The following is an 11,736-nucleotide window of genomic DNA, read 5'->3' on the forward strand; positions in this document are numbered from 1 at the left end:
GCTTGGAAAGCACGAATGTTTCATACCATAATCGTGTGTGATATTGTGCAATATGTGGTCTCACACCTGCTGCACCTGTGAACCAAGGATGACGCACCCGTTTTGTACCCCTTTAGGTGGGTGCTTTTGCAGAAGATGCTCCTACAGATTGGGGTGCTAAGTAGCACCCTAGGATACTTTTAGGCGGACAAGGGTGTTTATAAGGCACCTGTCTTCTGGGGTGCTTCACAGAGGGTGCTCCTGCGGCGACAAAATCCAAGCACCCTAAAGGGCGTAAAATATTCAGTTTTTAGGGTGCTCCTGTGGCGACAAGCTGAAGCACCCTTTTGGGCGTAAAAATTTTTAGTGTGTATTCTTGCGGCAGTTGGTGTTCGAAAGGAAACCGGCCGGAGCGCGGCTGCCGTGCATTCGTTGTTTCAACGGTGAACCGCGCGTCCGGCGGTAGAATATTCGTTTTCTTCGGGCAACCAGTGTTATGAAGGATACCGGCCGACGTACGGCCCCATAATATACGTTTTTCATTCGGTTAGCTGTCCTCGGCCGAACTACGGCAAGCGAATGGCCACAGAATATTTGACAACCGGTGTTCAAGAGGAGACCGGCCTACGTAAGGTATCTGGTTATACGTCATTTTTGCGGCAAACGGCATACAGCCGAACAACGGCACGCGCCTGGGCGCCGAGAATTCACGCACAGACGTGTTTGGAAGGAGACCGACCGGTTTTTTTGGGGGGCAGAAAAAGCCGTTAGGGAGCTGAACGACGGGGACGCGTTTTTTATCCGCTCCGTGTTTCTACGTTTTAAATGAACGAACATCGTTTTTCAAACAGTAATGAGTGTTCTCGGTGAACGGGCAAGGTGCAAGGACTCACTGGACATTAGCAGGGAACCTTTTAGGCCATCGAAATGTCATTTATTGCCACAAGAAGACTGTGCCACACCGACCGGTGAGCTAAGCCTCGCCAGTCATCACCGCTACGACGCCTCTGCCGCCGGCTTCGTCGACGCATCAGCTCGAGGCTATTCACCCCCTCAAGAAATAGAGAGCATTGGAGACATCGACCCGGCAGAGATGTCCGATCCGAGATGGAGATGGTTCACCAGAATAACTGGCCTTCAAGGGGGTCGACCAAGCGGCCACCACGCAGGAGCTAAAACGCCACCATGTTAAGGACTCCCCACCAAAGAAAGGCAAGTGCGAGCAAAAGTGCAAGTTATTCTGCGTACAATTAAACTGCGACAAGCAATGTTACACTATGTTTTTGGTGATAAACATAGACGAGACTCGCTCGCGCATTGGTAGGATCCACTTCATGCCCTGCACTATGTTACTTCATGGGATTTTACGACTGCCTATTTAGAAAAAAAACTATTTTATATTTGCGATTACAACAGAGCCTTGTCACTGACGTAGCCTAGCTGTTAATTTAGTTCCGATGTTTGAAGGTGAGCTTAGCTACTCTTGGGATATGACTTATTTGGTTAAACATAATCGCCTGCATCCTAGCAAACACGGATTTTGTCAGGATTTTCTTGCTCAACGCAGATTGTTGAGTTCACGCACGATTTGGCTCTTGCAATATATAAGCTTAAAGTGGTTGACTATATTCTTGGACTGCACAAAAGCAAATGGTGGTGTTCCGAATCCCCTTCTGCGTAGTACATTTCATCCTATGAACTGAATGAATCGGTTTTTGCATTGTTATTGCTATTGGCCCTATAGCTTTGTTCAAAAGTACTGTGTAGTTTACCGGACTATAGCGAATGAACGTGATTCCGTATACCTGCAGCTTTATTAGAATTTAATAACATCCTGGTGTGCTGATTCAGAAAAGTTTTTGGATGTTAAACAGTGTGTTACGGCACCTTTACAAGAAAACCTTCATTCCAATTGAATACGTATACCGTAAATTATGCTGCAGTGACAACGGTCGAGGAATATAAATACCTAGGAGTTTATTTAGGGAGTGGTTAAAGATTAAATAGGCAGGTTCACACCATAAAAGTTACGGCTGCATATGTTTTTCGCTTTCTGAGACGAAATTTCAGTGAACCTCCATCTAACTGAAAAGAACAACCGTATTTCACTCATGTGCGCTCAATCTTGGAGTACGCATGTGTTTACGCTCGAAAACATACAGAATATGTCAGTGCGATTCGTATTAGGTAATTGGCACCCTCAACTTAGCATGAGAGATAGTAAAAGTAAACTGAAATGGCAGGACGTGAAAGATCACAGACGAATCCACAGGTTGAACGTTTTTCGTAATATCTATAATTCGAAAACCGGAGTAGAAGGGGAGAAGTATGTCCAAGCACCATTCTACATATCGCAAAGTGGGACCGCTAGCTTAAAGCAAATTATTAACTTTCCTTTAAAGGTGACGCCTTGCGCGATTCATTTTATTTTATATCAATACTGCAGTGTCATTATCTTCCACGTATGATTGCATTAACTGTTTATATTGACGATTTTCAGCGCGCTTTGTGGAATTATTTTGTTATTTTGTCTCATATGTAATGCTTAGTGTTATATATCTCCCTTCTGTAATGCATGCAAAGGCAAGCAGGCATCAAGTAAATAAATAAATAAAAAAATAAAAAATAAATCAATAAATAAATAAAAAATAAAAAAATAAAAATAAATAAATAAACAAACAAATAAATAAATAAATAAATAAAACAATGAATAAATAAATGAATAAAAAATAAATAAAAATAAATAAATAAATAAATAATACTAAACTTCCAGAGGCGCAAGTTTGCCTCCGACGGGTTGAGAACCCTACGGATTCAACCTTGACCAATAAAATATTTATTGCCCTATTCGTTGCAGTATGCAAGGTTTCCTGTATGCATGCTACCATTGCTATGTTATTGGTTTGAAACAAATTATGTAACTCTAATTTTACGCCTTTCCTTGCGTGAACACAGAGGGATACAACTGCAGCCACCTGAAGCAGGGCGTCATTCGCAACGCGTCTAGAATTTTTTGAACGTAGTATGACCATAGAAGTAAATTAAGTTCTTTTGGACTATTAAGTGGTGTGGACCTATACTCATGAAAGCAACATTAAAATAGATTTAAAATGAAAGTACCTGTTGGCTCCTTCTTAGGATCAGCCCTGCGCAAAATCATCAGAAAAGTTGATCGAGTAGAAAATGTCTTTGCAAAAAAATGGGCAAAAACTGGACATACTTTTTTGTGAAGGAGTTATAATAAATGCTCCTGAGTGTTTTGGTGAGAACCAAAACGCTTCGTAAAGGCATTCACTCCGGTTTAATATACAGCAAAATTCATCAAGCAACTGTTATAAAAATAGATTATGTAGTCATAGCATGAAAGTGTTCCGGAATATTGCCCTAAAAGAAATTGGCTAAAAGCGGCGCAATTTATCTCTCTGAAATTCAACCCACTATAGTATGCGCCCTCCGCCGCCCCCCCCCCCTCCTCTTTCCCCGTTTATTACAGGTAAGCAGCCCCACAGAGGATATCAGGACCTGGACAATACATCTATTCAAGCTCTTCAAAGAACTGAATATTTCTGTGTTCGGTAGTAAAAGAGGCACAGCAATAAAGGAACGACAATTTGTGAGCACTGTTAATAAATGAATTTTGCTGTCAACTGAGGCTGGTAATTAAGCAAGGCTGCGCTGAAAGCTTGACGCCTGGTGGTTGCGCGCGAGCTCACTTTGATGTGGCTGCATTGGACCCAAAATGCTGGGTTTGTGCTGCTTCTGCACTGCACGAATGAGTCATCTGCTTGCGCGACATACAGTGACCGGCCTCAGTACAGTTAACGTACTGTGGCTGAACTCCAATGCCCGTAGCACGACCGTATTTCCGGTAGCTTTAGTCCGGCTGGAGTCCGACGACCGCATCTCGGCTGTAAACCGGCGGCCGTACTTTGGCCGTACACGGGTAGCTTTCTAATGGCCGGAGCCCTACGGCTGGAATCTGGCTTATGACCGTAAGCCGGTCTACTGGCCGACGAAAACTGGCTGTTGGACAGCCATGGGAGTACGGCCGTATACGGCCAAAAGGCCCACATCTGGACATGGGCCGAACATGGCTGCCGGAAAACGGCCGGACAGAAAATCACCGGCCAAAGTACACCGGCCTGTTTTAGGCCGAACAATCCTGTGCTGCCTGGGTGGCTCGGAGGGACACGCGACACTCGGTACCCGGCACACCTCGGGAACGGCACCCTTGTTCTACGCGCCTCGTCATGTCCATGGCGCGGCCAACAACCGTAATAAACGTGGGCTCGGCCGCTCCGCCTCATCGGCCGCCTACAATTTGGTGACCCGACAAGCGGCTTCGCCATGGCTTTTCAACGCTGCTTCCTCAGCCACAACGCGGATGACGGTACGCGAAGAACGTTCCCCGCCCTCCCAAACTTTCCCTTGCTGATTCCGTTTGGCGCCATCACAAACCACTCTGCATGGTTCGTCATTCTGGAGAGCCATTTTTATGTAAATGACATCTGGTCCCGGAAATCAGGTACCTCGTGACACTACAGAAGCTACCTGCTGACTTCATTGACCAGATCCAGCTGCCGATCCCAGGCCCCAGTGCGTATGACAACTTAAAAGACACTGTCCTCAACCACTACGGCATGAAAACCCGGCAGACGACAATTCCGGGAGAACCTGGTGCCGTCACGTTCATCAGTCCTACTCCGACACCGCCTCGGTCCATGTACCCGAACCATCACTAGGTGACGGGTCTGCGATCATGGGCGCGTATCTCGAGCTCCCAGCACCACCTTCCACGAGAGGACTGGAGGCCAACCACATCACGGGCGCCCACCAACCACCGCCTCATTTATACACTACTACCACACCACAAAAAGGTGCCGGTGACCCGCCGGTGACCCAAGGCGGCCACCTCCCTCACTACACCGTTGACGCCACCCCCATCTAAGCCCACTGTGAGCCCTTTCCTGACACCACTCCACAATGTGTGCTCCGCAACGCAGCCACCTGAATGGCATACACGACAGGTACAGTGCGCCACCGACGAGACTCCCATCGACGCACCAACCATCTGCCGTCGTGACATTACGTGTTCCGTCTTGGTGGATGCGCAGGAGCAGCGTGACTCCTCCAAGGAAGCACCTGGGCTAGTAGGCTCACAACGAGCAAAGATGGACACCCTCCAACTACCTGTGACCAAAATGATGACGGGCCAGTCAGATCAGAACAAAGTAGACCGCAGTCGGCCTCCGAACCACCCACCACGTGCACTCTTGCCTGTTGTTTCAGTTGCGGAAGCCGCGTCTTCTGCAACGATCCGTCAACGCCGCATTAGACCACACAAACATCATGCACCTCGCGACTGACTTGTCGCTCCCCGTCAACTCGCTCCTTTCATGACAGTGCGGGAGTCGGAAGATCAGCGGAGACAATTTTTGCCCGCCCCCTTCGACAGCAACGCGTTCGAGTTCCAGAGCATTCACCACCCTTCTGGGTGCCTCATGGGCCTTCGCACATAAGTAACGTCGCTTCGAGCTATCACGACGGTCAATGGCCCATGGTTCGCTCATCCGTAGACGAACGCGGCGGCAACTGCGTCACTCCCTCCGCACATGCTGCCGTGGTCTGTGGAACAAGACAGCTGGCAGCAGAATGGAGCCACCCTACACCCGGAAGCCATCTGCACCCGTTTGTCTGGACCACCTTGTAGCCCGGAGAGTGCACTCGAGCTTTGTGGGACATCACTCTCTTCTCTGGGCGCTGCTAGCAGCTTCCGCCCCGCACGACGCTCGTTTCCGCCTACGGCCTCTGCGCCACTCCCAGGCAAGGCCCCCCGAGGGAAATCACACACCGGACGCTACCTCGCCTACGACCAGGACCGTACCGTTAGTCGACCCCAGTCACTCGACCACGGACTGCCCACGGACTGTTCCTGACAACGGACAAATTGTACATACCCCTACATAGTGCATAGTGCATTTTCGTGCATTGTCATTTAAATTTGTCACTTTATCGCGCTTCACGCTAGGGGGGGAGTCCTATAGCGCCACCATCATCATCACCAGATTCGCCAGCTGGCTCGGAGGGACACGCGATGCTTGGTACCCGGCACACCTCGGGAACGGCACCCGCGTTCTACGCGTCTCGTCATGTCCATGGAGCGGCCAACGCAACCGTAATAAACGTGGGCTCGGCGGTTCCGCCTCATCGGCCGCCTACAGTGTCATGACTGCCAGAACAAGAACCCCCGGTATGGAGAAAGTTTTTGGGTGCACTGAAGAGAATTGGTCAAAAAATGGGGACCATGTGTACTGCAGTAATCGTTTTCCTAACCTTTGGGAGGCGTCACTGAGCAGTTTTATGTTCACCTTTTTTATTCAATCCCTCCGCCCCGCACATCTTAGGACATACGTTGCCTTGCACACATCCCGTGACATTGGCAACAAGGGATTAACGTGGGAAAACATACATACGTGATGCACCTGTACGTGTAGCATGGCTACATTAGCACGAACCTGTTTCTCCGGATTCCACGGAACAATTGGTCTACCACAAATATTTATTTTGGTCCAATCATTAACAGGTTTTGTCGATTGGTTTGCGTTCGTAATTATTGTCGCTGCTTTTTTGGGTCAACAGTTTGAATCACTTCTTTGGTCTCACCCCGACCGCCCCGCATTTAAGGAACGTGGCAATACAAAGGCGACAGCTTAGAGAGTGTTTTGGCGCGCAGCTATATCCTGGCCAGTGACCTGTGTACTGCGTATTACAGAACCACTGAGATAATTTTCATTTATGCGTACAAAGAGAAGCAGGTGGCGAGACCGCCCGCCCACAAAAAATATTCACTTCTGCCAGTCTGATGTAACCATCCTATTGTACAGTGGCGTTTCTGTTCAGTTCATGCTTCTTCGGTTTTGCACAATTTTGCATTGGAAGATGAATTATGTAGCCTACTCTCGTTAACTCAGAGAGGACGAAGCCGCGATATTTTGTTTGAATTGACAGAAAGTTTGAATTATCTGAATATCTCATATAGACTCTCTGAGCAATATGAAAGAGCACAATATTACTAGGCATCTTTCGAATCGCATTTTTATATTCCTGCACATTTACTGCACCAAATATGCCCCGATTCGAAACTAACAGTGTATGACAACTTAACTAGTCGTCAACTGTGGCGCAAGCCGTTGGAAAATCGAGGAGCAGGACTATACTCCGAGCTTGTTCATTTTGAAATACACTGGAAGCACTAAAAAGACGACTTGTTCCGAGTTTATTAAACTGTGAATAAATGCACGTTAGTGCTGATCAGGACTAAAAGATTTGAGAAACCTTACTGTGTGCATAATAATTCCACTTCATTTAAAACGTTTGTTTACTATCAAAGCATATTTTTGTTATAGCAAATTGAAAAGTTTGGATATTTTGCGAATATTAGCTTGGTCATGTCCACAATTTTGTGCGCTGTTTTTTTTTTCAATATAAAGTGTCTTTCATGAAGCTTTTAATTACTATTTATAAAGGTTTTACAGTTGCAGCACTATAAAAACAGAAATTCTATCTTATTGGAGCAAAAGCAGAAGATTAGTTCTGGTGTGAAAAAGAAAGCTATGAATTTACTCAGTGACATTGTTTCAATTGGGTGTCATTTAATGAACAAAAAAAATATCTCGCAAGCCGAAGTGTCAGTATTCTTGAGAATATTCTACCATCCGAAAAACAAGTTTGAATAACTGCGCTTCTCCCGTGCGAACCCACCTCCAAGAGGTGAATACAATGCTGAAAAATGTACCGGTAGATCAATAGGTATATATTTAGGAATTCTTTAGCACCTCATCCCTACACCCTCGTGAATTGTACGTTCCGCTCGATGCCCCGCCCATGATCCAGCGTTAGAAGCCTCAGACACGGTTTCTATATTGCGCCCTCCGGAAACAGCTGAGCCACCGAGACACCTCCTAATAGTGGTTTTAGTCCTACAAACTCACAACGACGACAGTGACGCACGAGAGAGGCATAGCTACTTTTTTCACAACCAACTCCCCCGCGCGACAAAGAATGGGCGTCTTGGGAGACCAGAAATTTTGATTATTCCATGGCGATTTTATCTCAAGTTTGTGTGAGCCAACAAAGTTCGACACCGTGCGGTATGCACCTCCATCGATACTAAAGAGGTCTTTGTGTTGGTTTACCCCTAAAACGAGATCCTGCGGTCCCTAAATGGCGTCTTTTGAGAAAACTATCGTTGGGGTCCTTTTTCTATCCTGGATGCAGTTATATCTCGCTGTTTCGGCCCCGAGAATATCTGTTCAGGGCAGCCGGATACATCTGGGATATATTGCGGTACGTTTGCCATTTTACAAAGTACACATGGCAGAGCACATGATACCTGTTGTACTCCTGCGTTCGATTGAAGCTCTGTGCCTCGCCTCGCAGCGCACAGGATGCTTTTTTGCTGAAGACTGCAGATGCCCTAAACTTTTATTTTCTCCACAAACCTGCAGCCTTTACGCTGCTGGGGTGATATGCGGGAAAACCTAGCCACAAGTTTCCTCTGTCTTTGAACATTTCTTCCAAATATTTTTATCTGTTTCACCCACACAGCTTGTTGTGTACGCTGTAATGCAACACTCGAGGAAAACATATGTCCTAGTGCAGTAGAGTTGTCTTGGCATCTTGGGAATTAATAACAGTATCAAGCTTCTCAGAAACCCTATTTTTTAGGTCTCTCTGTCTGTTAACATGAAGTGCTCTTTTATTGCCACAGGGAAATGTTTTCTGGTTTTATATTTATGTCACGTAATTGCGGTTGAGTCGAAGATGGTGTGGCTCCTTTGCGCTGGTCGCACCATTGATGTATTGTTGTCCGCTGCTCTGGAACTTTATTGCATCTAGTATCCTTGTCGCATTCAGTCTCATCTGGAGTAGACGCAAAACAGCCGCTTTCCATTGGCGTTATACCTTGAAACTTTTTTCATGCCATGACGGTCTTCATTGTATTTTGGCCCATGATTGTGATTTGCATTTAGAGTTTCTTAATTTTTCAAATACATTTACATCTATTCTGTCGAAGTTCCCCGTGTTTTGTACAGATCCGATCTTTGAAATACAGAATTAGGGTTTTTTGGGCTCTTCATGATCAGACCACTCAAACTCAGCTTCACTCTTTGTAATACAAACTAAGGGGTCATAATTAGCTGCCTCCTCCGATTCCACAATTAAACTCTCAATGCCTTCTGAGTCTTCCATCTCTCTCTCATTCTTGTTTAGTTTGTCATTATTTTCTCTCAACCTATTCATCAGCGCAGTCAATTCACGTTTTCGTATTCTTGGCCTTGGAAGAAGGGCTTCAACCATGCCGACGAGGGATGCTAGATGTCGCAAACGTTGGCCGCCTTTTTGAGTAGGGCCTGCTTTAGCCGGACCAACGTAGCTAATCTCGTTAGGGCAATCGACCAGCCTCAGAAAGCAGAAGTCAGCGTCGTTGTGACGTCGGTATCATCTCCGCATGGGATCATTATGTAGTTTTCCAGGCAGATATCACCTAAAAAAGGTTTGCTCCATCTTCTTCTACAATGTTTTGAAACGCTATCTTCCATCCAAGCTTTCACTCTTGCATCCATAGGATAGTAGGCGTCCGAAGTAAAGGAAATGCGCTCTGGATGGCTTACCCCTGGGTACATATTGCGCGGGTTTTCCGCACTAACCTCAATGTTGAAAAAGCGAAGAGCCGTTGAGGTCCCTCCTGATTCTCCTTTTAATCGTACCAACTCAAGCTGATGACAACGGTGAATGAGAGAGGCAGAGCTTCTTCTTTCACAACACATCCCGCGCACTCCCTACTAACAGTTCTTTACAGAAAACCAGTCCCAGTGGCCACGGTTTTTCGCTTGATCAGTGCAGCTCCGTCCCTTTTCCCATTTTTCTTGTACACCGATTTCACAGTTTTGTAGACGTCACTCCAATTCGTTTTTTCTTTTGCGCTTGCTGCGCGCTGTGCTCGCTTCACACTCAATCTCTTCGCGGAGGGCCGGACGACATGCCTGACGTCTTAAAAACGGGCCGCAGCTTCTTGAAGCTCCGCAAGAAAGTCTCGGCTACTCACCTTTCCGCCGGCGCCTTGCCGTTCAGTCTTCTGTCATTCTCAGCCCGGAAATCGAGGCGGTAATTTTTACCCATACTCGCCATCTACTGTTGACAGAATTATAAAAATTGTTCTTCGCTACAGTTACGCCGTGTTGAAAACGAGCAAGTTGAAATTTCTGAATGGGCCCAAGGGAAAATCAGTCAGTCTTGTAGAATGGACGTTCGGAAGTGATTGCTTCTTTTTGTGTCTGGCAAAATTGCGCGGGCTATTTTTTAGGCTTAACGTTGTCTAATAAAACTACTGCACTTCCGCGCATGATTTGTCTACCTTATAGAGCTGATAACCCATTAAACCACAGCGCAGGCGGCCGAGAACTTTGTTATATATAAACACAACTTGTTTTGCGAGGATAGTTTTCTATTGATACCGTCTTTGCGATTCCCAACCATTACCGGCAAAAAGAACTTTTACGAGACCACTCTAAGCTTAGATAAAATAGTCACAAAGGTGGTAACGGGGCCACAGCTTGGTTGTAATTGCACTAAAACAGCAATGTATATACCTTGGAAACATCAAAATCAGCGCAGATGCCGACTATAACTGTGCCATTTATCTTGTAAACATCATGTAAAACTTACGAGTAATCAACCTTAAAATACGCCCCATAACATATTAATAGTGGCAATTTTTTTATGAAATAAACGACGCTGTCATATACGCGGGAAATTTAAGCATACAGCACTTCGCGAACGCTCATACAATGCCGTTCTCCACGAATTAGGGATGGTTTAAACTCACGAATTGTCACCTGCATGACTGGAAGGAAAGGTGGTAACGTCTAAGTCTAATATGGAAAGAGACTACGCGCTGTTGGATAGTAAGCGTCCCTCTTGCTACTTTCTGTACAAAACAGTGTGACAAAAAGTGAAGACATATTGAAAATATTTTATTCGTGCCGCTTGAAAAAATCAGCATCAGGTTTTGCATTATGACAGAAAGTATCATCATGGTACATTCCCCCAAATTCTGCGTCGCTGATGGAAAGGAATGACTTACGCGGTATAAACAGTGTCAACAGCTCTTGTATACCTATTTTTGGTAGAAATATAGGAGAGATGCTCGTGAACGCGGGAAAAAATACCCCCCTTTTTCATCCTTAACGTACCCGTGGCATCGGAGCAGGAGGAGGGATTCAGTCAACGCTACCTGGAAGCATTTCTTTTATAGCGCAAGGCGCATACCCAGACTGAACACCACTGCGGGATTATGCTTCTTGGTATTTAGGTTTCATGAATATTTATTACCAGTGAACTCGAGGCCGTTAAGCGAAAAATTCGCAGTTATTTTTTTTGTAGCCGCATTTACTTCTCATCTGTAGCGGTACCCTGAAGGGATGCAAGCATCACCAGGTATGTGTTCCTTTATTTTTCATGGTTTGTTTCATCTTTCATCCCTCCTTTCATCTTTGGCCTTTGTTACACGACTACAATTTATCTTATAACTTCCCCTTTTCAGGAAAAAACTACTTTTTCAAACACTACACTTCTGGGAGTCCCAGAATCCACGTAAACACTCTCAGGAATCCCGCTTGTATGATCAATACATTTTTTTTTCTCAACAAGCTATGCACGACTATTTTCGTGACGAGAAAGTTATTCCGTCGCGGT

The sequence above is a fragment of the Haemaphysalis longicornis genome, unplaced genomic scaffold (genome assembly GCF_048455015.1).
Source record: "Haemaphysalis longicornis isolate Haplotype H1 unplaced genomic scaffold, Haemaphysalis longicornis Haplotype H1 scaffold_4, whole genome shotgun sequence".
Taxonomy (NCBI): domain Eukaryota; kingdom Metazoa; phylum Arthropoda; class Arachnida; order Ixodida; family Ixodidae; genus Haemaphysalis; species Haemaphysalis longicornis.